This window comes from Drosophila grimshawi, unplaced genomic scaffold (genome assembly GCF_018153295.1).
Source record: "Drosophila grimshawi isolate 15287-2541.00 unplaced genomic scaffold, ASM1815329v1 contig_848, whole genome shotgun sequence".
NCBI lineage: Eukaryota > Metazoa > Arthropoda > Insecta > Diptera > Drosophilidae > Drosophila > Drosophila grimshawi.
In genome coordinates this window covers 18,499,952-18,524,735 of record NW_025063692.1, presented here as the reverse complement: position 1 = coordinate 18,524,735, position 24,784 = coordinate 18,499,952, and the positions used below count along the sequence as shown (strand labels likewise).

Here is a 24,784-nt window from a genome sequence, read left to right as displayed (position 1 = left end):
TTTTTTCTATTTTTAATAGTAAACAATATTTGTAAAACGTTGCAATGAAAACCCTTATTTTTATTTTATTCTATAAAAAAACATTTCTGATATCCAAAAAAAATAATAATGAAATCAGTTTTTTTCAGATAAAATTAAATTAATATATAAACTACATAAAATGTTGTGTATATGAAATCATCAGTTACTAATAATAATAAAGGCTAATAATTAAAGCTAATGTAAGAGTTCTTTGCACACATGTAAAACAAATACCCTGCAAATATGATATATTTTTTCTAAAAAATACCCTCGAATAACGAAAAGGGCAATTTTTTCTGAGGTAAACATATGTTCGAGATCATCAACAATAACCGAAACAATGTAACCAATTCTAAAATATACATTTGCTGTCCATGTTTGGCAAATATCGATAAAAATCGATTTCCGATATTGAACAAATAGAAAAATGTCATAAGTATCGGATAAGCAACATAGATTTTGATAATGATCAAAATAAGGGAAAATCAAGTTTTGTTTTAAGTGGGAACAAAATATTAAGCAGCTGGGCTTAGGGTATCTGCTAGCCGAGCACTTACTTACTTGTTTTGTCAAGACTTATCTGCGAAATAGATGCTTATTTAAGCATTGGAATAATAAATGCACATATTATTGGCATACAAATTAACATCTGGAAACTGGTTCTAAATTAGTCAATGTTTCAATTCGTGGCCTCATTAAGCATTTAAGCATTTCATTCAGAAAAATAATCGGTGATTTGGAGTGCGTCTGTTGCTATGATGCTTTAAGTGAGTTGCTTGCTGCAAGCTGGACGCTTCTAATTGTATTGCCGATGTTGGAGGCGAAACGAATGGGCGGCAAATGTGTCTAGGAGGTGGCCAACAGCCAATAGCCTTTTAATGGAGTCTAATGGGCATTTTAATTGCCCCGCCTGGCACTGTAGGACGCCAAGCTCGTCCGAGTGCTGGCGATAAAAGACGCACAAGCACAGCAAAGCGCATGCAACACGCTGTCGAGGCAGGCGTGGAAGGAGAGGGGGGGGGGCGGGAGGGGCTGTTGCGTAGGCAGTTGGGGATTGCCAGACTCACGCACGCACGTTTTGGGCTTAAACGGTGACTGGGCGGAGTTTATCTTTATGAATATCGCGACACTTTATGAGCTCCAAACGGGCGACGGGCGAAGGGCGACGGGCGACGGTGTCGGTGACGATAACAAGAAACGTGTCCGTTCGGACAATGCGGCATATGAGCAATGCGACAAACGACAAACGACAAAAGACAAAATGACAAACAGACAAACAGACAGAAGCAACGTCACGTAGCTGATACATATGTCAGATGCGTCACTGATAGTGGCCCTGACTGGCTGACTGGCTACACTCCACAAAATCGTCCTAAAGTCATACACAGAAAAAATTATCTACTTTTAAACAAAAAAAAAAATTAAAACGTTTTCTAGAAAAGTTTTCTATTATTTCGAAATAAACAAATCAAAAATAAATCATAAACTGTTTGTTTATGTGAAATCTTCAAATACTCAAGTTGAACTTTGAGAATTTATTTTTCTATTTAATTTATTTAATATGGACTAGAAGCAGTCCAAAATTTGAACAAAACACTTGCAAATGTAATTTGAAATTCAATTTTAACATTTAATTATAAACTATGAAAAGTGAGAAATAAAATTGCAATTTAAATAAGTATTGGGGTAATAAATATCACTGCAGCTTAGACATATATAGACATAAACAAAAAGATATAGATAACGTGAAGTTCTCGAAAGGTTTTCTAAAATTCAGATCGAGATTTGTTCTGAGTGTAGTGGCGACCCACAACCCTGATATATGCGCCAACTGATCTGTTCTGACAACTTTGAGCAAGTGGGTCGACCTTCACCCACCCCTCTTTTCATTTCATTTCATTCGTTTTCTTAATTTGTATTTTGTATTTTGTATTTTGTATTTTGTGTCTCTCTTACCTCGCTTGGCATACACTCTGTAGACTGAATTTTAATTGGGTAAATTACGTAGTGAATTCAAATCATGTTCATGATGATGATGATGATGATAAGACATCGACAATAGAGTTTTTAATCAATATTTATTTATATTTATTTATGCTGTGGCTCGCATAATTGCATTTAATGAGCTTACATTACATAAACGGAAAGACTTATCAATGGAATTGTTAACAAAATTACAAGCATAATCGAAATAACTTGATTTATTTGTTCATAATTAATTTTATTATTGACTGAAATGACAAATTAATTGTGGGTTTATTCCAATTATTGAATTGATAACGCTTTCTTCATATATGTGAAATAAAAACATTCTTGTTTTTATTTAATTATACAACAAAATGTACCCTGGAATTAAGAACAACAGTTTGGAATTGCAAATCTGATTTCTGATCTGATCAATTCAATTAATTGAAACTGTTTTCCACAGTCGATTTGAAACTGATTAGATTATTAGAACAATTTCGAAAAATGTTTCACTTACCAACAACATAAATCGAAAGTGAATAATATTATAATTATCATTTATAAGTTTGATACGATTTTTACGAGACAAAAACGCTTTCAACAATTAATGCTATTTTTTTGCAGAGTCTTTTTAAGAACTTTTTATGCATATGTGTGGAAATGTGCTTATTTAAATAGAATTTTTGTCACTCTTTGCCCCATGTGGCCAATTTTTTTTTTTGCGAGTGCTGCAAACATTTTTGGTAACACTTTTTGGCCGTCTTGCGAAACTTTTTAAATGGCTGACGACTTTTTGACATTTGTCGACGGCAAAATTGTGAAGGAAACAGCACGCGGCAACATTCTCATATTCAACATCATAAACGTGGCCTTATTAAAAGTGCAAAAACTTTCATATTCTTGCAGATTGTTGTTGTGCCGCTGCGTGTGGGCGTGTCTGTGGGCGTAGGCGTTGGCGTCTGCTTGTGGGCGTACCTTTTGGCTATGCCTCGCATTACAGTCTACAAGTTTGGGTGGCCAAAAACTAACCAAAAAAAAAAAAAATTATTATCAATGCACGCATAATTCATTAAAACGTTCAACTTTTTGTGTGTGCGGGTGTAGGTGTGGAGGGTGGGTGGGGGGGGGGTCTGGGGGAGGCTGGAAAACTGCTAAAATTGTTCGCTGCCTGCTGCTTACTTGATGACAGCGAAGGCGACGAGCGCTGCTGATGATAATGTCAAAGTGCACTTTGTCATTATATAAGAAGGCGCATGTACACAACACACACACATCCACACACACACACACACACACACACACACACACACACACACACACACACACAGACACACATGTGAACCGCAAGCGGAAGGAAGAAACTAACTAGCTTTGTTAAAAGTACGCTCTGCTTATGCAAGTCTATCTGTCTCACTCCCACTCTGTGAAGTCTCTCTTGCTCTGCTCATATACGTGCTTGCCTCATTCACACTTTTTGTGTGTGTGTGTGTGTGTGTGCTGGTGTGAGTATCACTTCAATGAAGTTATCGTTCAAGTTTGAAGCGCGAACTTTTTGCCATGCCAGCAGCCACGCCTTTCAGCCCCACTTTTGCCCGAACCCAGTCCCAACCGCAGCCATTGCATTGAAAATTTAACGCCTTCCTCTAAGCGGAAGCCAAGAGTTCCTTGGCTTAAACCCCCCGCCCAATTCTACTACCTACCCCATCGTTGCCCCACCTACCCCTCCCACATACCACATCATAATTTGCTATTAGAAGTCACTTAAAAACTTTTGCAAGTTTTTCCATGCAGCTGCCAACATCGTTGTCAGACCGCCTAGTGCCACGCCCACACACACCAAACTATTCGATAGTCCACCTCTCTCTCTCTCTCTCTCTCTCGCTCTCTCTCTCGCTCTCTCGCATACACACACACATTGAGTTGGCAGACCGAAAAAGTTTTAGCTCGCTTTCATTGCTTTCGCTGAAAATTATATTAATTGCGCGGCATGCACTTTTTAATTGACCCACCCACACACCCACCCACACACCCACACACCCACACACACACACACAACCAAGACAAAACGGTGCATAATGCAATCCACAGGATACACAGCTGACAGCCACGATTCTTAGCAGATAATTATTTTATTAGCCTAATTGAATTGACCAACGGTTCAGTGTGGTAAGACAAGTCGATACTATTCAACTAGCAGATACCCTGTAAATATCTAACCAAAAATATTCGTTGCTTACATTTTTATATTTACCAAATTTCGGTTCACAACTTGTCTGCTGCTATTTGGGTACTTTCAATATATATATATATATATATATAAATCGCTTAGTGTAATTAGTAATTAGCTGCCAACTTCGCTTGCAAAATGAAGCATTTTAAATTCAAATTTAAACGCAACAGAAATTTGTAATGCATTCACAATTATCGCATTAATTTGCTTAATATATTAAATTGATAAATATTCCGTGGCAATACATACACTCACACTATATATGTATATATATATGTATATATATGTTTATATGTATTATATGCGTTGAGTCGATTTTTGCGCATTAAACTGTGCACAATATTGCGCATACGACGCGTGAGCCGCTTAAATTCGATTTAACATCGCACTTCAATTAAATTAATCTCCAGAAGCGGCTTCTGTTGCTGCTGCTGCTGCCGCTGCTGCTGCTGCTGCTGCTGCTGCTGCTGCTGCTGCTGCAGGGGCTAGATAGGGAGCCTTCTCCCCGCAAAGTATGCAATGAGTATTATTAAATGCATATATAATTGCATTTAAACACGCACAAACAAAAGCCAGAATGACAATGCCACCAAGCCCCACCCTTCTTATTGGACCACTTCCCCTCCCCCCCCCCCTGAAATCATCATTAAAGTAATTATAGCTGTCAACGCGACAGTGCAAAAAAATACAAAAACAAAAAAAAGATGGAAGTAAAGAACAATGAACAATTTATCTGGGGCGGTGCGATATAGACGACAGACAAGAGACAAGGGGGGGTGGGGCAAGAGACAGCGGACAACGGACAAGACAGACAAGAGGCCCATAGATAGGTAAATTGCCAGGACTCGACTAAAGCATCTTCATTAATACCTCGCTGGTTGGCAACTAGCCAATACGTTGAAGGCTCTTTGTTAGAACCAAACAATTATTGGTCTTTTCTCTTTTGCAGGATCGTGTTCCTCATATCCTCGTAACCTAATTGACAGGAAAGTATATCCGCCGGCCTTCAACGTTTCCTCAAACGTTAGCTTAACCAACCAACCAGTTAAATGTAAATTTTCTTTTCAATCTTTACAATCTTTAATGAAGTACAAGAAATTCTATACAAATTATTGACTTAATTATTATTCGAAATATAAAAAAAAAAACACACATTTTAAATTGAGCATATTTCTACTAAATTTTCTAAGACTTTCCAATGAATCTAAGAAATGAGAAGAAAGAAAAAAAACAACAACCTTGCGTTTTAGAAAAATACTTTCTGAATAATATGATTAGATCAGATAAGATAAGATTAGATTAAAGCACATTTTATTAATTTACTAAGTTAAACTTTTAATACACTTAAATACAAATAATATTACAATTATTATTACAGACCTTCAGCACAAAGTACATTTTATCTAAGTGAATTTGTTGAAATTTATGCTAAAGGCTCATATAAAATCGTAACTCAAATAAATTATGAAATAAATTTGAACTCAAAAGAGTTAAACCTGTGTTGAGTGGAGATCTGAAAGCTTTTTAGAGTTACATAAGTTAGTTCAAGGTAAGATCTAGATATGAATATTATCAAAGTAGTTGTTAATCGAGCTTGTTTGCTTCTGGAGAACTCATAAAATTACGCTCTTAAATAAATATAATGTGTATTGCGATCATATCAGAAATATTATTTAACAATCATTAAGCAGACGACGTCTCTCACAGGGCTAAGTACCGCTAATTGGCAAATCTTTGCCATATATCTTTAATTTAAATACACGCGGTTGGAAACGAAAGCAAAAGCAAAAGAAAAACCAAAACCAAAAGCAAAAACAAAAGCAAAAAGAAGCAAAAACAAAAGCTCAACATTAAGTTGTAAGTCAAAGTCATTTTAGCGCTTTTTTCTTTCTTTACATCTGCTTTCCCCCTTTTGCTCTTTTTTTTTTGGTTTGTCTAACATGCCTACCCAGCAGCGAACTAGTGAATGACCCCGTATCATTACCGAATGCATTCGGTATGCATACAATGTAATTAATTACATAGTAGTGCTCTTGTAGGCAGAGTTGCACGCTGAAGCTTCTTACATATACCTTATTTATGTTTTTGTTCCTCATTTGTCTTACTAACTCTGCTTATCCAAGTTTTGTATTTTTAAATGTTTGCAATGTGTGTAGTGAAAAATAAAATAAATGTATATGTTTATATATAAAATTGTTATATTTTCTGGAATAAGTTATCATATTGTATCTATATATTTCCCGTATTTGAGGGTGTAATGCAGCTGCATTGCGATATATATATATATATAGTTGTATGGTATTCCGATTACAATCCTTCCAAGCAAGGTAAAGCGTATAAAAAGCTTTGGGCAACGCATACTTTCTGCTTTGCAGGCTTGTGGAAAAGTAAGGCAAAGTAGAGCTTACGAATCGAGTTCGTAATGGGGCCTCTTCGCTGCTGGGTATCTTATGATTTGCAGATCGCTTCGCTCTTTTTCCTTTTCTTTCTCTTTCTCGCTTGACTTTGACTTTGCTTCGCCTCGCTGCACTTCATTACCGCTGCAGCCAACAACAGAACAGACTTTGGCCCCAAATGCTTTAACTATAACCTGCCTTGCCCGTCCCCCTGCCCCTCACCTACCACTCGCTTAAGAACTTTGGCACTGTGACTGATTAACGTGATTTGCTGATGAGTTTTGGTGCCGACTCAAACTTTTCTTCTGGTTATTGTTGCTGTTGTTGTTGCTGTTTCTGCTGTTGTTGTTGATGTTGTTGTTGTTGTTGCTGTTGCTGTTGTTGTTGTTGTTGTGTTTACTCTTCGACGCTTCTTTGGCTTGTTGACTTATTGTTTGCTGTTTGCTGTTTGTTGTGGTTTGTTGTTGTTGCTGCTGCTGCTGCTTTTAATAACTCTAGCAAGCGTAGCATGACGCAGTGCGTCGCAGCTGGCGTCGCAGCTTGCGTAGCTTGTTCTTGAGTTTTAATTGAAACTTCGCGCGTTCAGCCGAAGCGGCATAAGATTCATCATGAGATAGATAGAGACAGAGAAACACAGAAAGAGAGGGACACACACAACTCAAACATTGAAGAAGAAGCAGAGTACTAAAATGTAACTGTGCTTGTGCTTGGGCCTGTTGTGTGCAAGGGGTGACTTTCTAGGCTGCATCGAAATGCTAATGCGTCTGATGTTAATGAGACGACATGCTTACCATACACACATACATACATACATACATATTTGCGTATACACAGACACACATATGTACATACACACACATATCTACTGATAAAGTTTAACCAACGGCATAACGGTTCAATGCCGAAAAATATGTGTGCTCCGAAAACTTTTGATTGACTGCCGCCTGCATTGACAAGACTTTGCACTCAATTTTGGTCACGAACTTGCAACATTGTGGCAAGTGCATCTCGACGCCTGTTGCAGCCTGCCAAATAAATGTCAGCCAGCTGCCAATTGCCCAGCTCAAGTTTAATTTGAGTTTGCGCAACTTGATAGAAAAGATTAAAAAAAAATATGAATTCAAAAGTTGTGGACTGCGCCATACCCTGTATTTCAGCTACGAATTAGCCAATATATTTGACAAATTAAAACAAGTGCTGAACTTTGAATCACTACTCTGTTTGAAGATGAGCGCATAGTATGAGGATGTGGGCGAATGAAAAAAATTATATTAATTTAAAAAAATTATATTAAAGCAAACTATTAGTTATATAATGTTCCTTTTTAATATATTCTCCTTAATATTTCCTACAAATTAAAGTTAGACTGTACTCTTTTCAATGAAAGTGTCAAAAAGTAGCGAAAAATATTATTGCACCACCTAAGCATTCTTTATAGAAATCGCTTATTTAGTTATAATTTTGATAATTATAAGTGCACATTTGTAAAATTATATTAAAATTAGTTTCCTTCATTTTCTTCCTTTATTTTAAAATAATTTTTTTTTATTATTTTGATTTAAATTAAGTTTAATTAAATTGAAATCAGTGAATAAAATAATGTAATTTTTTTTAGTGTTTGCTTCCACTTCTAAAACGTATTCATAAGTTCCTTAATCGACACTACACACCCCATTTGCATATATGGTACAGGGTATAATAAGGCGGCAGAAAGAAGAAAAGGAAGCAATAGCTGCACTGCAAATAACTGAAGCACAAGGCAAATAACTAAAAATTCGCCGGGCTCTGCTTGACTTTGACGTTTGGGCAGTTCTCAAGGTCAACAATCAGTCAAGAACAACAACAACACCAACAACGACAACTACATTTAAATGCATTTTCCAGCACTAGCAGCAGCTATAACAACAACAACAACTATTAATTTCACAATGTACCTCACCCCCGGCCCGGGCTTTCGATATTACCCTATTCAAATGCTCAAAGTCAAGTGCAAAAAAAAAAAAGCAAAACAAAAACAACATGCGACATCCACTCATTAAAATGCTGAGTAAACGCTCATCGCACCGAGCAACGCGCCCCGAGCAACGCGCCCGGAGCTGATCATTAATACACACACACATATATATATATTTATATACATATATTTATACAGACTACTCTTCCACGCAGAATCTGTCATCTGGCATCTCGCTCGCACACACCATTGCAATGATTAATACTGTTGTTTCTTAGGATCGGGAGCTTAACTAATTTCATTAGTGCTTACGCACTCATATACAATATACACACATACATACATACAAAAGAACATACCTGCAATGAATTTTGCATTGAGTGTTAAGGTTCAATGTTTACCATAGAAGTGTGTGGAAACATGTGTGAGTGTGCGTGTGTGTGCTTTTAATCAAACGCAATGCTGTAAACACCTGTTACTTTACAGGTCAAACATGTTCCATGTTCGACATGTGCGCATGCGTCTTTCAATATATCGTTCGCCGCACCGTGGAATGCTATATACGACATTATTATTTATTTCATATTTAATTATTTTTGTTTATTATTTCCAGCCTGACTATTGCGACGAGTTGTTACACGTAAGAGTTTGAACAACTGGTTGTGGGAATATTCGTGCATTCATTATCTATCAAGTGCAAAGTAATTGTCTATATATCTGATTATCACACAGAACAATAATATTCAGGAAATTATTTAACATTCAGCAATGCGCATCGTATTAAAAATGAATCGACTTCAAAATGAATAAGATATATGTTAAACAGCCCTTAAGCATTTACATAGTGCACGCCATTAGTGTAAATAACAATGACATTTTACAGCCATTAAAAAAGATTCGCTAATGTCCGAAGACCAACTACATTTATTTGCATTGTCAATTTTCGTCATGCGTACACACCACTGTGCAAACGGACCCAGCAACATGTTGCAACAACAGCGCTGCTAACTGAGTCTGTTGATTTAACAGCGCGTCGTCAACTTAACGGTTGGCTGTTAGACCATGTTGTTAGTCTTTTGCCGGCATTCAAATCGAACGCGCGCATTTCACGTCCGCAGCCGCCGTGTATTTTAGCATTTTTGTAAAACGGTTCGCAGTTTACGTAAATATTTTGCTGTTAGTTTTGCGCGCGTGATTCGCTCATTGTCTTAGTTCGTTGTTTGTCATTTAAGCAATTGAAATCATCATAGAAATTGGCCCAAACATTATTTGTGGTCCGTGTGGCCAGCAGGACAAATATCAAACCACAAAAAATTGTGAAGTATTTTTTTTTTTTTTTTCAAATCTAATTTCAAGTGCATTTGCTGCTATTTTTGCTACACACACACGCACGCCTCTGTAGATCGGTATGTATGTGTGAAGCGTGTAAAAAGGAAAAGCCAAAGCAGCAAAAACAAATTTTTGATGTACAACAAGAAATGAGAAAAAATACCAAGTCCAAAGAAATTTAAAACCGGATTCCATACAACAACAACAACAACAAGACGAGCAGCTTCAGCTACACCAGCAGCCGATACACCACCAACAACAACAGAAAACAAACAAATTCTGCTTCTACGCACAGCAGCAGCGACGCCAGCGTCTACGTCTATCCTCCTCTGCTCGGCAAGAGCATCATCAGCAGCTGCTCAGTTGTTTTTGTTGTTGTTCTTCTTGTTTCTGCTGCGGCCACTGTGTGTGTTAGAGGCGGCGACGTCGGCAGAGCAAGCGCAACAGGAGCAACCACAACTCCAATCGCTCTGCAAGAACTAGAAGAAGCATCAGAAGACGAAAAAGAAGAAGAAAAGGCAGCAGCAGAAGCAGAGACAGCAGTTTGCAGACGAAGCAAAAGGTGAGCGCAGACTACACACACACACTCACATACACATACACATGGCCTGCGCAAATGTTTGCTGCTGTTGTTGGTGTTGTTCTTTCAGTTTGTTTGTTTGTGTGGGCAGCAGGAAAAAATGTGAATAGAGTGTAAAGAAACTACCAAGTAAGAGGAGAATCAAAGTAAAAGGAGACGCCGACGAATAGTATGTGTAAATAATGTTGGCAATTCTTCGTCTTCTTCTCTCCGAATGAAAATTGTGTGCAGAAATTAATTTCGACTCGGGAAAGTTTTATAATTCGATTGACTCATCCTATATACATAAATATAGATACATGTATATATATATATATATATATATATATATATATATATATATATATATATATGTGTGTGTGTGTGTGTGTGTGTGTACGTACACATAATTATGAATTATCTGTGAGAGTGCATTTAGAAGTGTAGAGTAAATCAGTAATAAAGTAGACTGAAGAACTCATTTTGATCCTAGAAAATACAACTGTAAAATGATTTCCAACGGTTGGAAAGTTTTGTATGTATGTGTGTTTATTTGTGTGATTGATTTACTTTCTCTGGGTAAGAATTCGACGATTGGAATGTTTTGAATGAATAAATAAACATGCAAATGTGTTTATCTACTTCTCTCTCTCTCTCTTCTCTAATATATTGTTCAGATTATAACAATTGCACGAATTCTCTATGTCTATATTATAAATTAAATATCGATTCAATATATCGTATGCTGATCAGTTCTAATTTCTAATTTGTGTATATTTCTACTTTTGTAGAACTCTATCCGTCCATGCAAATAAATCTCGAGAAAACGAAAGACTTTTGTTTTGCTTCTGCTTGGGAAAGTTGCAATAATACTGTGACAAACGTAAAAAAGAGAAATAAAATCATTCATTCATAATTATGTATATGTAAATCAATGCAAATATTGGTCACGATACAAGCACACACATGTCTATTTGTAAGGTGTGGTTGACGTGCGGCGCCATAAAAAAAAAAACGCTGACATAATGAGCTAAAAAGCTAAAAAGAACCAATGCAACATGGCCAAGACATGCAACATGATAATGCTATTGCAGTTAGGTTCTTACACATAATATGCCTATAGATGTATATATATATATATATATATATATATATATATATATGTATATATATCTACATACACACAGATAGATTTATTGGCATTGCCCTCTTTGCCTGCTTCTCTTTTATTTTTTCCCTGCTCTGCTTTGCTCTCGATTCATCCTCTTTTTTTTGCGATCTTAAAGCTCTGATGAATTATGCGAGGGGTTTCCTATTTTCCATTTTTCCATATTTTTGAAGCTGTGCCAGACCTAAGCTGTAAATTATTAAAATTTTTGGTTCTGAGAACTTCAGGAGAAGGAACCAACCGAGTATTTAATTTGGCAAATGAATTATTTAATCATCATGCAATTTCGCAGTGGCTAACAATGGTATTCCATTAGCATTCTGGGAGGGGAGATATTTAATTTTAATTTTGGCTTTTTTAATTAATTTTCACCAAAAACAAACCATATAAAAATTAAGAAATGATTTTTAAATAAAATGGAAATCAAATGTAAAATAAAATGATGAATTAGGACAAAAGTTACAAACTAAATGAAAAGTTATTACGCTCCAATTTAAAGTGAAATAATAAACAAAAAAAGGATATAAATTATTACAAAATGGGTATATTAAAGTGAATGCATGCAGTGTGTATTTATAGGCCTACCAATTAATTATTATACATACATTTCTATGCGAGATATGCAAGACGAAGACAATTTCTTTTTGCCTGCCAGCAGAGCTGCTAATTGAATTAGCACTTGAAGGGCAAAGGGGCAAAGGGTTTGCTGCGAAGGGGCGAAGGGAGCTGAGCGTAGCAGTCGACAATAAATTGGATTAATGCAGATATAAACAGAGCAGCAGTAGCATTTTATGGTAGCTCTTTATATACATATATATATATATATATAGACAAATGACAAAAACATACTCGTACACACGCACACACACACATATATATATATATACATATAAATATATATTTTTTTCGATCTACCTCTTTATCGCTCTTCCTGTAAGGATTTGGTTGGAGGGAGGGGGGAGGGGTAATCGTGTGCTCAGCGCCGGCGTCAAACGGATATTCATTCCCTAATCGAAATACAAATAATTGCTGTTAACTCATTCAAATTCCTTTTGTTGTTGTCCGTCGTTTTGTTTTGCTTTCTTCTGTTTTCTTTTCTCTTTTATTGTTATTGTTGCTGTGATGTTCTTATGTTTTACTATTTCGTCTTTTATGTTTATGCTTTATTATTTCGCCTTCGTCTCTCTGTCGTCCGTATTTCTACCCTATATTTGTGGTTTGTCTTAACGGTCACCTTATCAATTTTGTGATTAGAACCTTTTTCACCTGCACTGTGAATGCAGAACTGCATTTTGGTCCCCTTGTAAAGTTTTAGCAGCAATGCACATACATACATACACACATAGACACATAGATACACACACATTTGAATGCTAAGTTAAATGTGGCTAGTTGACAGTTATCGTTTTTTGAATAAACTTAACTTAAGCAGCGGCAAGGCTTGATTTGTCAAATTGCTGCTGAGACAGATATTTATAGTTGTTTATTGTGTTATTTATTATTATATATGGATTGATTAATCTGCTCTGTAGTTATCTGAGCGGATTACATATTCGATTTATTAACTATCTTATCATTTAATTGTCTTTAGTTAACAATTGCTAATAATATTATAGTCTAAAATAAATAATATGATTTTTATTTCGATTTATTTAGAATCAATTTTGGGTACTTATTGTTTGAGACATTCAGTGGTTTTAATATATTTAAATATTAATATTTATTGATCAAATAAATTGAAAAACTTTTCAGATTGCCAATTATCGATTTGATAATTGGATAAATATTCGTTTTAGTGGCATTTAATAAATACAATCGAGACTCACTTTGAAATATTCGAATTGGAGACAATAAAAGTAGATAAGCACTATTTATGGCCCGTTTCGCGTTGTAATAATAATATATGCAATAAAATGATATCATCTGTGAATGGTATTGCCTTTTGTGATCTGCTGATCTATTGTTTCGCTTTCAACATATTTTTTAATTCGATTTGCGAAAAGAAAGTGAAAATCGCATATTGCCAAAAATATGGAGAAAAAAAAACACTCAAAAAAAAACTGAGAGCCAAACCCATCCGCATAATCAGCATCAGCATCAGCATCAGCAGCAACAGCATCAGCAGCAACAGCATCAAGACATTACCATTAACTTTAACATGAACATTATCCCTTCCTCCCTCACTCCATTCACTACTCCTTCTTCCCCCCGCGCACCCCTGCCTTGCCTTGACTTGCCTTGCGGACATGTTAGCTAATTAAAAACAAAAAACAAAAAAAAAAAAGCTGGCAAAAAGACACTGATGTATTTTTGAGCGTCTCCATCGGGCTGATTAATGTCTTTATGGTTATGGTGGCCAAGTTATTTGATTTGTTTCGATTAGTTGCCGATGCGATAGCAGCACATGTTGATAATGATCACTCATTCACTATACACATCAATGTGTGTGTTGCTGTACTCACTCGTGCTGCGAATTCATAATTTATATTCAATTTTTAGCATTTGCGCCAACGCATTGTAATCTTATATCATATTTGTCGATTCAATTCCATTATGTCGAAATTTTTTTGGGTGTTTATTTTTATTGTTTAGTTTTTTTTATATATTTTATTTATTTTTTTATTATTTTTGGTGAGTGCAATTCATGTTGCTCTACTTTGGGTAGCCGGAAATGTTACTATAACTGAACTTTTATGTGTTACGACATGAAAATGGTTTCTGTTGCACTGCCAGTAATAGCATTTGAAATCCATCAAATAGCGCTGACAACCTGAGATAAGAACACCACCACGAGATATGAGCTTGTGTTTGTATTATCGATAAGCTCTTGTTTGTGTAGTTAAATCCATTTAACCAGCATTTGAAATTCACCTAACAATAATAATCAGATTAAGGAACCCAAAATTTGTCTTGTGAGAATTCACTTCTTTTTTTTTGTGTTTTTATTCTATTTAAAATATAATAAATGTATATTGCATATTATTTGTTACATTTTACATTTTAGCTTAAATTCTCATTTGAAGCTAATTATTTTTAATGTACTTAATTCTATTTTGATTATCTAAATTTCCAATTTTTTTTTTTTTTTTAAATTGGTATTGGTCTACATTTAATAAATAAATACACAAATAAACTTTCTTTGGATATTGGTGATTGTAGGAAATTTTCGTATCCGTTCTGTCATTCTTTTGTGTGAAAATTTGGCTTAATTCGCTCAAAGAAAAGTGTTTTCTTTTTACTGCTTGAGAGACCCACAAGTTTATAAGTGTACTTATTATTTTAGTGGCATTTCCACAGTTCCTCAAAATATCTTTAGATATCTGCAAGATCAGCTCGGCTCGTCAGCGCTTCGTGTCTAATGGTGTGAGCTTCACGCTCAGTTCTAATTCCCAGACCTAATGCAACAAAAATAAAGAAGAAAAAAAAAGCAGATAATAATAAAAAATTAAAACCACAACTTGGCAACCGCAAAACCGAATTACGAGCAAGAACCGAAAATACGAAAAGCGACAAAAAAAAAAAAACCAAACATTTTCTTTAGCTGATTTATTGTAAAATGTGCCTATTATCATTTTGGCTTGTTTCATTTTCGTAGCGCTTTTTCAATTGTCTAGCGTTGCATGGTTTTTATTATTTTTTTTTCATCGGTTCAGTTGGGTTCGGTTTGGCTCGAAATTATTTTTATATATTTAGCTGCTTCTTGGGGTCTTTTTGTCTGACTTTTTGCGCGCGCTTCTCTCGAGAAGCTCACAAATACATACGCTAAAAAAAAAGACCACAAAAAATAAAAAAAAAGAGAGGAAGCAAAAACAAGCCGCATAGAAATGCATGGTGTGTCGTGTGGCACGTTGTGAGAAGTGGCAGTGGCACAGTGGAATGCGATGTTACGGGGCACATTTATATATATGTGTATATTAAGTATATATATTATATAGAATTGCATCAGTGCAACAATGATCCAAATATCGTGACTTTATCGAGACTTTACATATAAAGAGAGACTCTATCGATCGAGCCGAAGGGGTTCGGTTTATTATTGTATATGTATAATAATAAATGCCATAGGAGAAAAGTCAAAGCTTAAGCGTCAATTGCATATTTCTATTTGTCTAATTTACGGTTTATTAATGGTAATTAAAAAATTAACACACATTTTTACATAAATCTAAAGTAAAGACTAAAGACAAGCTAAAGCTAAACTTACATAATACAAATACGAATACGAATGGCATAAATGTTTAAAGCCAGGCCAACAATTCGCAATATGTGCACATTGTCGGTTATCGATAATTGATCGAGTATGCAAATGGATGCGTGAGGAGCAAAACAAGTTTCTGCTACAATGCACAAGTGGCAGAAAATGCTGCCTCCTCCCGAATGTGTTGGTTAAGTTTTGCTCCAAACAGCTGTCCCCAGCGCTTTCGATGCGCTGTTGCTAGTTGCAAGTTGCAAGTTGTTGTTGTTGTTGTTCATTGTGCGTTGACAACGCCCCAACACTGCCCGCCAACCCTTGTGTTGGGCAACATGTGTGCAACACGAGGTAGGAGTCGCCCTAATACAACAGTCTTCGGGTTGCACTATGGGCAACAATGCCTGTTTTTTGTGGCATAAGCTTAAGCTTGAGCCAAGGATAATTTGAAAAATCTAAGGACTTGATAGAGATATCCGACGGGCTTGTCTCAGTTTGAGTTGCAGTTGCAAATGCAACTGGTATTTTTTTCTTCTTTTTTCTTTTGTTTGAGTAATTAAAATTATAATAATAAAGCACGTGTGCGTCTCAAGTGGGCATAGAGTCGGGTGGGTGACAGGGGGAGTGGTGGCGGGAAGGGGTGTGTCCACAAAGTGATGGAGCTCGCTGTGGTTGTGGAGGTGTGAACAATTTGGTGGCACATGTTGAGCCACATTGTGCCACAGCAATGGTTGTTGATGGAATTGTTTTTTTCGTTTTTAATTTTATTTTTTTGCTTTGCATTTGACTTTTGTTGCTGTTTTCTTTGGCTTTAGTTTGTTCTACTTGCTGTTGTTGTTGTTGTTGGTATTTGGAGTGCACACAATGTGAGACTTTAACGTGAGCATGTGTTATTTTTATATTCAGTTTTGGGGCTCGTCTCGTTAAAATTCATGTGAAATGCATTCGAAGAAAAGTGCGAGTAAAACCAAAAATTCTCATTAAAATAAGAAAATCACAAGAATCGGCAGTGATTTTAATTCAGCTTCAAATCTTATCTGCTTTTTCTAAATATAAGTGTTAAGAGTAAAAAATAAAGTTGGAGAAAAAAAATACATAAAATGTATATAAAATCTTTCTGCTTTGGCAACAAGAACAAAAAAAGATACGGTCTGGATTGTGTCGACTTAAAAAAAAAAGTGAATATGCATGATTGAAAGGCTGGGGATCCAAGTCAAGCCAAAGCAGCAGCTGGGGAGGCATCGTAGCAGAAGAAGAGTCACTAAAATATATGCAAAGACATCCGGTTTCTTGTCACTGTTGTTGTTGTTACCGATGTTGCCCATGTGTAGTGGATGCCTTGAACAAATTCCTGCAGCAGCAGTTGCACTGCGCAAAATGAATGCAAACAAAGTAAGAATGCTCCAATCGAGATTGCTGCACTAGCGTTAACCCTGAACACAAGGCTGACCAATCAGAAGTCTTATCTTATATCTTATATATGTGAAAATACGATTTTCTTTCGTGTTTCTTAAGATTTAGTGATGAACAGCAGATCAGCATTATGCCAATCCATATGTAGACCCGATTCGATATATATTCGATTTGGATCATATACTGCCTCTTCCTGCTCAGTAACATATATGTACATATATATATATATATATATATATATATATATATACCTTAAGGGATCGGAGCTGCTGCTTTTTGTATTTTAAATAATTTAGCACAACTTGCTATGCACTTGCAAGCACCCCAGTAGCAAGCATACAAGCATACATGCAACATACAATAAACAACAAACCACATGCAACGTGCAACATACAACAGCATCTGCCACAATAACAACAAACAGTAGACAACGCATGTTTTGGCAAAAGCAACAGCAACTCCAACAACTTTGTTCATCATTTTCGTCTTGTGAAGTTGAGCGAGTTGTGTGCGTCGCCTGCGGGCCATCATCATCCGCAACATCATCAGCAACATCATCAGCAACATCATCATCAACATTAGCATCAACATCAGCATCAGCATCAGCATCATCGTTGTCAGATTGTGTGTGATGTTAATGAGGAGCACTCTTGAATCAATTCTGCGCTGTTTTTATTGCTGCTGCACAGCTCCCGGGCCACGTTGCATGTAACAAGTAGCACACACACACACACACACACACACACACACACACACGAACACACTCACAAAGAGGCAGTGCGAGAGAATGTTGCTTCTGCAGCTGCAGCCGTTAAACTCTTGAATTCAGATCGAGTTTTGTATCCAAGCTAAATTCAATTTGAAGATTTCAGGGTCAGCGAAGAACAATTTGAAAATCTAACAAACTAATATATTTTATACATTTTCTTTTGAGAGACAATATAAATTTTCAATGTAAAATGGATTTATTTATGTTTTTTTTGTTTCGAAATGTTGAGTCATTAATGAGAAATGTTGCAGACATTATAACCTATTTATCCATTTTAATAACAAATTAAAAAAAATCGGACCGACCTTTTATATACATGTATGTATATTTGTCTGATGCCTTTTGGCATTGCGCTCGTATCAGAGTATTCTCTCTCTCTCTCTCAGTCTATCTGTGTCTCTGCCTCACTCCCTCTCTCCCTCTCTCTCTCTCTCTCTCTCTCTCTCTAATGTGGCTTCTCTCTTTGTTACTGCAGCCACTTACTGTGTAGATGAAATGAGGAACAGCGTTCTTACTCAAACCCTGGCTGCTCTGCCATTTTGTATGCGGTTTGTTCTGCCTGCGCATGAGTGGCCGACTGACTGCCGCCTCTGGCGCGCCAGGTTAGCTACACATATATACATACATGTGTGTGTGTGTGTCTATATATGTTTGTGTATATCTATGTATGTAGAACAGGTAACATTTGTGTTGCTGCTGTCGCTGTTGCTGCTGTTGCTGCTGTTGTTGTTGTCGCTGTGGCTGTGGCTGGCGGTAGGATTGCGACTCAGTTGCCGTTGGCGCTGCGGCTGTTTTTCTTTTCTTGTTTTGTTTCTAGGTGCACGCTGCTGGTTGCTGGTTGCTGGTTGCTGGTTCCTTGTTGTTTGTTGTCTCCTCAGTGTGTGTTGCACAGGTTTTGCGGTTGCATGTCAGCACTACCAAGCAGAGACAGCTTTAGAGAGGGAGAGAGAGAAGTGGACCATGTTAGCTAAATTGTTGTGAGCAAACAAGTTAATATATTAATATCGCACATGTATAGTATATATTAATATCGCATATATATTAATAGCTTGATATTGATTTGTTGATCCACAGATAGATAAGCTTGCGAGCAGCTTTAACAGAACTCGGTTTCACAGTACTCACTTTACAATTTTAAAACTGCATAAATTTATTATTGCAAAAGGAAGAAAAAAATAAGCTAATGAAAATAGAAACTTATTTTTGGCATTTCTTATTTCTATATACCTCTTCTTAGAACACACTTCAGATTATAGTATAAACATTTAGAGTATAAACATTTGTATATATTTACATAGTTATAGATAGTACTAATAAATATAAAAATATATATTATTAATAAAGTTGCAATTTTGCAAGAGGCCATTTAGATATTTATACTTTTTTTTTTAAAATAATATTTATGTACAAATATAACTGTGTTTTCTCCTGTTTTTTTGTTGGAATATTATTAGAATCTTTATCAAAATGTGCTGATCATTTTGGAGCTGTATTAAAGTTGAAGCTTTAAATGCTGTTGGTGGCATTTTGGCAAAACGCTTAAGGCTGCTGCTGTTGCTTTTGCTACAGCGGTTCCGTTTTGCCAAAAGCACTCATCACAGCTCTCTGCACCCCCCCCCCCCCTCTCTTCCACCACCCCCAAACCCTTGAAAAGGTGAAGGGGTAAGGGGTGGATTGCGGAAAAAACCGATTTGAAGGCAAATTGCCAAAAGCTTTGTGCGCCGCGTTTTTGTTGCTGCTGTTGCTGCTCTGCTGCTGCAGCTGCTATGCTGCTGCTGCTGCTTCTGCTAAAGTCGCTCCAAGTGCAGCAGCAGCAGCAGCAGCCGCCTCATGCCTGGCAATGCGACACGTTCGTTCACGTCAGCCCATCCTTCCAAGCCACTGCCACCCGTCAGCCGATTCACGCCCAAGCACTCCCCCCACCTACCGCTTATGCAAATGCACGTGAAAATATTCAAAATATTTCAATTTTTTTGCGCTTTGCTTTCTGTTTTGTTTTTTTCTTGCGCCTGCTTTCAATTTCACGCCACTCGTTGTGGGCGGTTCGACAACAACTGCAAGCACAGCTTCTAGCGTCGCAGTTCATCCCTCGCTAGCCTCCCCAATCTTCCCCTCTCCTCCTCTGCTGCTGCTGCTGCTGCGGCAATTCATCGCTGGCGACATTTTTCGATTATTGCACATGCTTTCACCCCCACAACCCAGGTACTTCTCCCCCTCCACTCAATTGCATCGCATCGCTTATTTTGTGTTTTGTTTTGGGCTCAAAATTTGTCAACGCCTGAAAAATGCAGCGCGCCGAGGAGCGGCTCCTACAGCCAACAACCAACAACAACCTTCCACTCCCTGCCTCAGTCCCAGCCCTACCCCCGAACACACCTAGTGCTGGCATCAGTTTTGGCACGCGAAACCCAACAAGAAAAAGAGGAGCAGCAAGCAGAGAGAAGTGAGAAGAAGCAGATTACGTTGACAACGTCAACGACGACGACGTCAGCGTCAGCGTCAGCGTTAACGTCAGCGTCGTCATCATCGTGGTTGCTGCTGGGGTTTCGTTTATGCTGCTGCTGCGCGCCCTAAACATACTCAGCGTGGTCTCTGCTGCGGCGGGGTGTGAGCAGTCTGTTGGCGGCAATTCAGTCTCTGGACCTGGGCGGCCTTTTGAGCAATGAAGCCAAACGATTGACGCTTATTTGTATACCCTTCTAGCGGAGGCTATAATAATCTCCCACTTGAATGTGTAACGCACTGAACGAGATGTCTCCGACTCTTGTAAAGTGTATACCCATAATCTTGATCAGCCATGTGCATCTGTCGCATCTGGTGAACTTGGGTATATGTGTGTGTTTCGGATCGGACCACTATACTATTTAACTGGCAAAGGAACAATCAAAAGATTTGTTCTTGTCTTCAAAATTGTAAGCTTCACCAAGATATTCTGAGCAAACTCTCGAAAAGAAAAGGAATATATATAAATATAGATATATATATATATATATATATATACTGCTGTTGTCTGATCGAGTTGTGATAAAATATAACTACAAAAATTTAGCAAAATTCAGTTAACAATCAAATGTGTAGCAGGCATAAAAATAAAAATAAAATTTGTTTGCAATGAAATATTTAATAAACCGACAAAAGAGAAATAAAGAAAAGAATTTAGATCTTAGCCAATATATCGACAAGGTATGCAAGGGTATGCAGTCTTCGGCGTGCCAATGGACTCTCTTCATTCTAGTTGTATTTCTTTGTGTTCGCTTCTTTTGCTTGCTGCTTCGTTTGTTTCTTCTTGAAAGCAGCGCGATTCCGTGCAATTTATTCCTGGCTGGCTTGCACCAACTCCCCTCCCCCCACATACACACACACACACCCTCCCATACCAGGTTGCACTCGCACCCATGCAATGCATAAAGTCCTCTCTCTCTCTCTCTCAGCTCACATTGAGTATGTGGCTGGCAGAGCGTCGTCTTTATAAAGTTTCAGGCAGTTCGCATTGTTTATTGTTCACATCTTTTGTGCCAGCGACAACATCATAGCCATCGATTTATATAGCTGTAAAAGTGCAATGGGTTTTCAATTTGCTTTCAACAAAATTCAAGTGAAACCGTTTGTGTGTGTGTGTCTGTGTGTGTGTGTGTGTGTGTGTGCGCGTCTCAAGTGGCAGTTAGTGCTCAAAATATGCACTCGATTCTTGAAGTTGAACGGCGATCGTGGGATCGTGTCATCAGTTGAAAATACTCTCGGGTTTCTTAAGCTGTTTACCAAGTTGTTAGCTGATGATCTTGCCACGATCATAATGGGCCATATACACCCATGGGCATTCAAATAGTGGTGAATATTTTATCCATTCCTTAATTCATAATTTTTCACATTTGCCTTTATTTCTCTCTGTGCAGCAAGTTATTTCTTTTTTTAAATTAACAAAATTAATTATCGAAAGAGATTTCATAAAAATTACAAATTGTGGCTTGTAAACAAAACAGGTTTTCCCAAGAAATGAAACGATATTAATTCGATGTTTTTTTTTACATTAATTTTACATAATTACAAATTAATAAATTATATTTTGAGCATAGTATTTACATATTTTATTTTGATGAAAATTCACAATTTATCGTGTTCACAACCTATTTTACTGGCCATTAGTGTACACAGGTTACATATGTAACTGTGGAGAAACTGGTTCACATTGTCAGCTTGTTTACTGATCTTGCCACAGCTGGTAGAAGTCGGATTATGATTGGTTGGTTGTTGTAAAATCACGATTATATGAATACATTATCTTCTAAGTAGATAAGTGAAAATCGGCAAAGACCAGGCGCCTTAAACTTATAGTTATAAAAGATCTTAAAGTGGGCAACACCGATAAGGAAAGTCAAAATGTTCAGTTCCGTTCATAGAAACATTTTTATAGCTGGATGCTTGTGGAAGCAACCAATACAAATAAGTATAACAAATGAAGTCCACTTAAAATAAAATGTATAAACTACATATTCGTGTGAGTCTATTAAAAGTCGATCATGGCGTTCATCAATCAGTGTTATCACTAATCGATCTGCACTGCAATCATTGAAAACGCACTCAATCGATTAGTTAAGTTAAGCCATCTGTTAACTTTGCTCTTGAGTGCTGGCAGGGCATAGTCCATTGATTATGGATATATATTGGGCATTGACCTCCAATTTACATATTACTTCATAGAGTTGGGCTTCAGTGCCTGCATCTTTTGCCACTGCAGGCAATTGCCCAATTGGATGAGTTGTTGCTTGATGTTTATGATTATAATTGTTTGTTGTTTGTTGTTTCTTTGGGTTATTTGTTGTGTTGTGTTGTGTTGTGTTGTCTTAATTAACGCACGAGCCAAGGCCTGAGTGAGCCAAATTGCGTGTGTTTTGACCCCAAGGCAACAACAGGCCAAAACTTAGCTGCCAATAAAAAAATTGTATCTCTGTAGAAAGAGAAAAAGGGCGAACGCACCATGAAACACAGTTATTTGAATTTAAAATCCACTATTATCAATTCAGAGCTTAAGCAACGACGACTTGTCTCTTCATTTTTAAGCTCGGAAGTTCAAGAAGAAAGATATGGGCTTGATACTTTTAAACACAGTCAGGGATCAACAAAATTCGGTTTTTATATATTGTATAAAATATGTTATGTTCCTGCGCAGATAATGAAATCTCTTTATTATATGTCTTCCATCAGGCAAACGATCTGATATGCTAAGGATCATTTTTCAGTTGGAATTAGAAATAAGAAAGAATAAATCTTGCAATTGGTGTGAGGACGGTTTGTTTGTCATCATCGTTAAAAAAAAACCGTCTGATGCCAAATCAAGGAATAACGCAGAAACTTGATATTAAAAAAAAAGAATGTTGTTCGATTATTATTATTATTAAAAATTACTCTAAATTGCAATACTTTTCTCATATATCTAACCTTATTATTCAGAAAGTATATTTCTTAAACGGAAATTTATATCTTTCTAAAAATCAGCGCTTTTCATTTCTCTTTCCAGTGTAGATTTTTCTCAAATTAAGACAAAATATGTCTAATTTCTGCTTTATTTTTTTTGTATTATTAATACTTAAATTATTATTAAACATTGTTATTTTAAGAATTCACACATGACTTTTCGGACAATTGAAGTTCTCCTCTTTTATCGCCTCAATTCCATTTTGAACGTAATTTTTTAAACATTGTTTTTAAAAGCCAAAAAACAGCTTGTTGCAGTGGAAAAGAAAAATATCAACAAATGTAAAAGTATAAAGCATCTAGGAACTGTGCCAATTCGGTTATGGGTAGAAAAACTCTTATTTATTTTAGTGCAATTTTTTCATCCGTAGCTATATTTGTAAGTATATATATATATATATAATATACATATGTATCTTATAGATACGCGATGAGCATTGCACAAGCGTTGGCTTATTTCTTTTTAGCGTAATCATCATCAGCAGCAGCAACAACAACAACACCAACAACAGCCACAGCAACAGCAGCAACAAACACAGCATCTTCATCATTATCCCAATCTTCATCTTCATCATCATCAGCAGCATTTTCTGCTTCTTCATCTTTATCTAGTTCATTTTCTTCGACAATATTTCGCAGTCATAAAAGAAACTTTTACTTTTTCGCTGCACATAATGCAAAATAATTGGATAGAACAAGGGGGAGAAGTTGTTGTTGTTGCTGTGCTGATAGCTGTGTACTTTCAATGATGTTGTTGCTGCTGCAGGCACGACCCAAAACGTTTAATTTGCGGGCAACATCTACAACAACAATAATAATAAGCAACTGCAATTGCCAATTCGATTTTTGCAATGCAAAAATTGTAAACAAACCAACCGCAACGAGCCATAGCAAAATAACCCCACCACTACAACTCTTTCACCTCGCCCACCTCTCGATCCTACCCACCACCTACCATCTACCACCTACCACCCACCACCCACCACCTTCCACTATACATTCCACACTCCCTGCCCTGACAAATGCTACACAATCTTCGCACAACTCATTGGCCTGGGCAGGCATTTGGCCAACAGCAGCAACAACAACAACAACAACAACAACAACAACAAAGTCAAGACGCACACAAGCCAAGCCAAGCCAAGCCAAGCCAACGTTGTTGATGAAGATGAACAAAGCGCTGCCAAGTCCGTGCAACTCGTTGGGGCACTTTGGTTGGTGGTGGCACTCCTCAGTCTTGACTCTGCCGCACGCTTGCGGCCGCGTTGCAAGTTAGCGCTCCTGCCGGCAAAATGTCAAAGTGACAAGCTTTTTATTTG

At 36.9% G+C, this 24,784-nt stretch overlaps 1 protein-coding gene across 2 annotated transcripts in view; it reads left to right on the top strand.

The window, feature by feature from the left end:
- Positions 1–10,063: 10,063 nt before the first annotated feature.
- LOC6564669 overlaps positions 10,064–24,784 on the top strand; it is a 96,490-nt gene continuing 81,769 nt past the window's right edge. For both annotated transcript variants that reach the window (XM_001991530.3, XM_032738390.2), the window contains exon 1: positions 10,064–10,457. The gene's annotated coding sequence lies outside the window, so the exon portion shown is untranslated. The remainder of the gene's footprint in view (positions 10,458–24,784) is intronic.